The sequence below is a fragment of the Xiphophorus couchianus genome, chromosome 7 (genome assembly GCF_001444195.1).
Source record: "Xiphophorus couchianus chromosome 7, X_couchianus-1.0, whole genome shotgun sequence".
In the NCBI taxonomy this organism is placed as follows: domain Eukaryota; kingdom Metazoa; phylum Chordata; class Actinopteri; order Cyprinodontiformes; family Poeciliidae; genus Xiphophorus; species Xiphophorus couchianus.
The window spans coordinates 27,897,937-27,903,990 of record NC_040234.1 but is presented as its reverse complement, the minus strand read 5'-3'; positions in this window follow the sequence as shown (position 1 = coordinate 27,903,990).

The following is a 6,054-nucleotide window of genomic DNA, read 5'->3' as shown; positions in this document are numbered from 1 at the left end:
CAGACAAATTCAACAGATTCTTTGTTGACTTTAGATTCAACAAAGAATCTGAAGCAATACTTGAAATCCGACGGCATCATCCAGTCTGACGGTTTGAGCTTTTAGTCATAAGACATGAATAACTGGTGAAGATATACCCCAAAGAACCTCCAGGGGTAAGGGCAGCGAAATGTATGCCAAACTTTTGAAGGCCTTGTATCATTTTCATTCGACTGCTGTGGGGCTAAATTAGTAAAGTTATGCAGAAAAACAATTAACAGCAATATTTTTGGTTTATTTAGTCTGTCGTGGACAAAAAATAATGTGGGTGTTAATTTTCAAAGTTAAATTTTCGCCAAGTTTTTCGTACGTTTGTAAATGTCAGAGTCTCAAACTCAATGTGTAATTCAGAGCTAAATATTTAGTTTTCAAATTGCATATTTATTTAGCAAACTAAATATTTAGAACCAAATTAAATATTTATTTAGATAACTAAATATTTAGTTCCAAAGTAAGCATGTACTTTTCAAACTAAATATATAGCTTGCTAGCCAAATTTTTAGAGTGCTAGCTTACTAGTTTGGAAAATAAACATTTGGAAATTAAGAATCATTTCTTTTCTCAGGGTGAATAAAATAAAAATATTGCTGTTAATTTTTTTTTTATGTGTAACTGTACATATAGCACCCTATACACTGCTTGTTTGTGTTACTCTGTAAGAGTTTAACCGGAACTCGGCGAAGTTTTTGACGAAACGTGAAAATACTTTCTAGAGCACAGACCATCTGACTGAAAAACCAACTTCAGTGTGGCCCAGAGATGCTTCTTGTTGATAAAAAAAATGCATTATGAAACGAAAACAGAAAGAGTGGGGGGATAAAACACAAAACTTAAAGCCAAATCCCTCCTCGGCATTCTGAAGCGACCCAGTCATTCGTCAACGTTACCCAGACCTGCTACTGAAAGCTGGCCCCGCTCCCGCCTTTTACTTCAGTTTTGGCGAGAGACGACGGCACTTTCAACGAGAAAGAGAAAAAGGAAACGGAGACCCAAACACGCAAAACGAGATGAAACGTTAAAGTAAGCGAATTACCTGGAATAGGTCTGAAAATGAGTGAAGTAAAGGATGCAGTAGGGATGGGGGGGAATTTTTTTTTTTTTTGGTAGATTTTGATTGAAACCATCTCCTGCGTGAGTGAGCAAGCAGCACTCGGTCAAGGGGGCTTGCTCACAGCCCCGCTCCTGAAGAGCTTTACCAAACATGGTCACATAGCAGAGACTCAATGAAGGTTTCCTCCAGCTACTACAGCAGCACAGCCTCCATCCGCTCCAAATCATCACCTGTGTTCAGTAGGGCTGCGGGGCAACACCTGTACATTACGGTAAATACCGTCCATCGTCACCCGCATCGGCACGCGACACACACACAATACCGTGCGCTCGTGCTCGCACACAGCAGACGTTATGTTTACTTTGTGGCCGCAGTGACACGAATTCATGAGTGCTAACGTCAAGTCTCCTCTTGAAGAGGTCTAATGTTTCACGCTAATCACGAGTCAGTGAGTGCGGTGTAAAAATAAGCAGATTATAGAAATATGTCTATTTCAGGAGGAATTCATGCTCAAGACTTTTCCCCAGACTTAGATGAAACACAAATAGATATGAGAGGGGAAAAAAAGAGTCAACATTCCAGGCTCTGCAGGAGCTTTAAACCGGGGTCCATTTAACAAGGTAGCAGCTAGTTAAAGCTAGCTTGTTAGCTTAATGTCGCCTAATACCTCGTGACACGGATGAGCGAGCCTTCAGGAGCACAACTCAGAGATATGACGATGAGTCAGCACTTTTAACCCAAACTGAACTTTAAACAGTTTCACGTCCAGCTGTGACAGTAAATAGAAGCAAATAGGCACTTTTTATGTAAACTCGCATTTCATTCAGTGGCGCCCCCAGAAACGTTTGGTAAGGCCACTAAAAGGAGGGAGCAACTTAAAAAAAATGTAATTTTATGTGTATATATAACTTTTACTTTTATATGTATTTATTCTTTGGGTTTTGCATTTACATAGCCGTATGTCTCTCTATGCCATGAACATGATTGTCATGTCATTTTTTCAGGGCTATTTTGGGCGCCCCTGATTTTATCAGGTTTTTCTGTTCATGGAACAGCAAGAAGTCTCTCACCAAGAAGGTCCTGGGTTTGAATCCCAGCTTGGAGTTTGCATGTTGTCCCTGTTTGGGTTCTCTCCAGGTAGTCCAGCTTCCTCCCTCAGTCTAAAAACGTGACTGTTAGGTTAATTGGTCTCTCAAAACTGAACAACATTGCCTTTCTTGTCGCTCTGCAATGGACAAACTATCGTCCACCTGTGGCTCCTTCCTTGTCTCAGGTGGCTGGATCTGTCCCGTTATAGTGCGTAATAGTGCGTTATAGCGTTATAGTGCGCTGTTAGGGGCAAAAGTAAGACTGTTGCACACTTGTCAATTTGTCTAGGGTGTACGGCTGATTATTGCCCTGGCAAACGACTATTTTGCAGGTTAGGGTTAGTTATTTACCTCTTAAGTCACAACTGAAGGCAATTGTTTGTATTGGATTTTAAGTTGGGGTCTTAAAGTGAAGGGGGCTAACCCGCCACAAAACCCTTTTAAACAACTTCACAGTCACATCCTACTTTGTGTTTGTCTCTTGCATTAATAAATCCCAACAAAACACCCTGAAGTGTGTGGTTGTAGCGCAGCTGAACTGACCAAACCCAGGCTTGTTTGAAGCTTCCCGTCGTTCTGTTGCTACAAGTTGGAATGATGACGCCATGAACTCAGAACTCTGCTGAGTTGCTCCGGGCTGAGAGGCCTCCTACCATAAATAGCCAGAGTTAGGGTAGAGAGGGAAGACTGGCTCTCAGCAGAAATGCACCTCGGCGTTCCTCAGAGCGAACCGTTCCCCTTCCCCTCTTCATTCATGTCATTTTCAATCCTTTAAGCCCTCAAACGAGTCATACTGCTGTAATAAAAGATCTTTGTATTCAATCTAAATCTAAGATAGGAATTTTATATATGTATATAGATAAGGACATATATATATACAAAGATCTGATCTGGGAAGAGCTTATGATCTCTTAAGCTCTATAAGCTTTACAAAAGTAATTTTGTCACTTCCACTTTTTCAAATTACATCACAACCACAAACTTTTATGTATTCTACTTGTATGTTACATAATACGCCAACGTAAAGCGATGAATGATGGAGAAGTGTGAAGGAAAAGCCTGTCGACGCTTTTAACAAATCGGAATCTGAAAAGTGTGGAGCAGATTTGTAGTCGGCCTTTTTTTCCTTTTTCTTTTTAATTAAAGTTCACTCGGTCTGTACCTGATTTGAACTCTTTGGTCGACGTGCAGAACTAACCCGGCTTGTCACCCGGAACGCGCTATTCCCGTATTGGAAAAGCCGGCGGTGGCAGTATCATGCTGTGGGGATTCTTCTCTTCAATGAAGATGGAAACAGGAGAATCCTGCGAGGAAAGCTGTTGAAGGTTTTAAAATGGGTACATTGTAATGGTTTAGATGAACCCATATGCCATTTGAACGGCCTAGTCAAAGCCCAAACATTAGGTTTTTATGACTATATATATATATGTGTGTGTATATATAGTTTTTGTTTTTACAGTATTCCTTATTTTTATGTATAAAAATAGTTTGTTTGTTTTCGGCACTCAAAGTCTTTGAGGTTTAGTAAGTGTCACTATATTTATAATTTTAATGGCCTTAATAAAATCTCTAAATATCAAATAAGTCATGTATACCAAAATACATTTATAAAAATGGAACTGATGTTATTGTGTTAAACGAAGGTATTCTGTTTACATTTATTTAACAGAAAAAATTCCGCAACTAGTTAACAAAAACACCGTTCGTACATGTGCTTAACATTTTGTGTGAAATCGATTCGAACTACTTGAGAATCAGGCATCGGTGCTTCTCAGTGCCACAGACCTCAATTAAGGACTCAAATAAATTACATGAATGCGATTTTACAAGAACGCACTGCATCATGGGATATCGTCAGACTACGGGTGGAAGGTAGCATTTCGCTGAATCTGCAACAACATTTAATTAAAAATCAATCAATCAATCAGTCCGTTAACCTTTTGAAAATCTGTGGCAGGAGGGTAAACGTTGATGTTCACATAAACTCTCTATCCAATCTGACGCAGCTGGAGCAGTTTCGCAAGGAAGAACACGTCCTTTTCCTTCCGCCTTGCTTCCTTTTCTCGCCCTGTCTCACTGAATCCCAATGAAGTGCTTTGTGATTTACGAGAAGATCTTCCCGGGTGACAAAAGCTTGGCACGTTCGCTCGGACTTGACGCTGTGCAGCGGGAGAACGTCTTCCCGACTCCGTCCGAATCCTTTTGGGTGTCAGATGACGCAGAATCGGCGTGAATATCTGACTGTAGTCTTGTTATTTTTACAGTGAGGGATTCCTGTTTCGCAAGACGTTTACCTCTTGAGCGCGGTTAGCCGAGCCCGCTCTATTCCCCCATAATGCCCAAATAAAGTGTCCAAATTCCATGTGTGTGTGCTTCTTCTCTCTGCGAGATGTTTACAAGACCCTCGCTTGGACTGCGTGTGTGTGTGTGTGAGTGAGAGAGAATGTGAAGCAGCAGAAATGAGCCTGACTGCGAGAGTTTTAGCACATAAAGCTTTTATGTTATTTTCTGTACTGTAATGTGTAATAACTTACTAGCAACGCGACAAATGAACGGCGGCAGTAGCTCCATCCAAGAAAGACGGACAGCTGAGCACAGAAGCAGGAGGAATAATAATGGCGGCAATAAAAGCCGTTGGCGGTTCAGTCCAGAAAAAGAGAGGAAAACCCAGAAATTCACCAGAAAACATGCAGAAAGGCCCCCAGAGCCAGTCAACAATGTTAACAACTAAACCACAATGAGAGTACTTTCTATGAAAAGTGAACACACACACAAAGAAAGAAAGAAAGTCCTCAAAGTCAATGCTAGCAATGATGCTAACAGTGATTCCAAACAACAAACTCATGGCGGTTCAGTAAATCAAAGCTTTCTGCTCAACACAGAAGCACATGACCAGGCGTACTTTCTACAGGAAGCGTCAGCAAACCTGCTTCTTTTTTTTTTCCCTTTCCTGACCGCTTACTGCATCAGTCCATTGTACATTTAACACGAAGGTGCAAACACAAACACGTTCCAAATTTAGGATTCGCTCCGTCAGGGCGGTGAGAACAGTGGCTCACTTGTCCGTTGCCGACTTGCTTTGTCCGACCAGGGTGGGCAGACTGCAGCTAGCAGATTGTGTCGGACACATTTATTTACTTCCTCATCAAGCCACCAATCATTTACCGGGCCTCAGTTTATTATTAGCCTGATTTCTATAGCTTGAGGTTCATACGGTTTTCCTGAGCATTAAAGCTTCCAGCCACTGTTCGCTTTAGTGGATGAGACGAACTGGTCAGAGTTCAGTGCATCTTTCTTTGTATCCCACCAGCTCTAAAACATGTCACATTTAAAGATAATTAGTCTAAATCTTTGGACTTTGTGTTTAATCACAATGAGAAAACTCAACCTTCAGAGATTTCATGAGAAATCGCAGCTTCTAGCAAAAATTATGAACTTTTATCTCCTGGTAACTGAGACATTTTTCTGTTTTAGTTCTCCAAGCACTTAATGTGTGGCGAGTGGGCCTTTAGAGGACCTCTGAGTGATTTTGTGTGGTCTTTACGTTTTTTTTTTTAAAGATCTTTGATAGATCAGAAAACTGCAGTCGGTGCACAGAAACCTGTAACATTGTATAAAATACAAAATGAAGGCTAGTAAATGTATGTCCAAAAATATATGAGATTAATCTGAGGAATTTTCAAGAAAAAGTAGAAAATTTCTGCGCATGAAAAGTCGAAAGTTTGGAAAAACCTCTGAAATTTTAAGATTAATCTCAGAAATTCTCTATTAAAAAAACCCTCAATCTCAAAATTTCTGGGATTTTTGGAAACTCAGAAATCTCCACGATTTTTTCTGGAAAGTTTCTGAAATGAATCTCAAAATTTCAGGATTTCT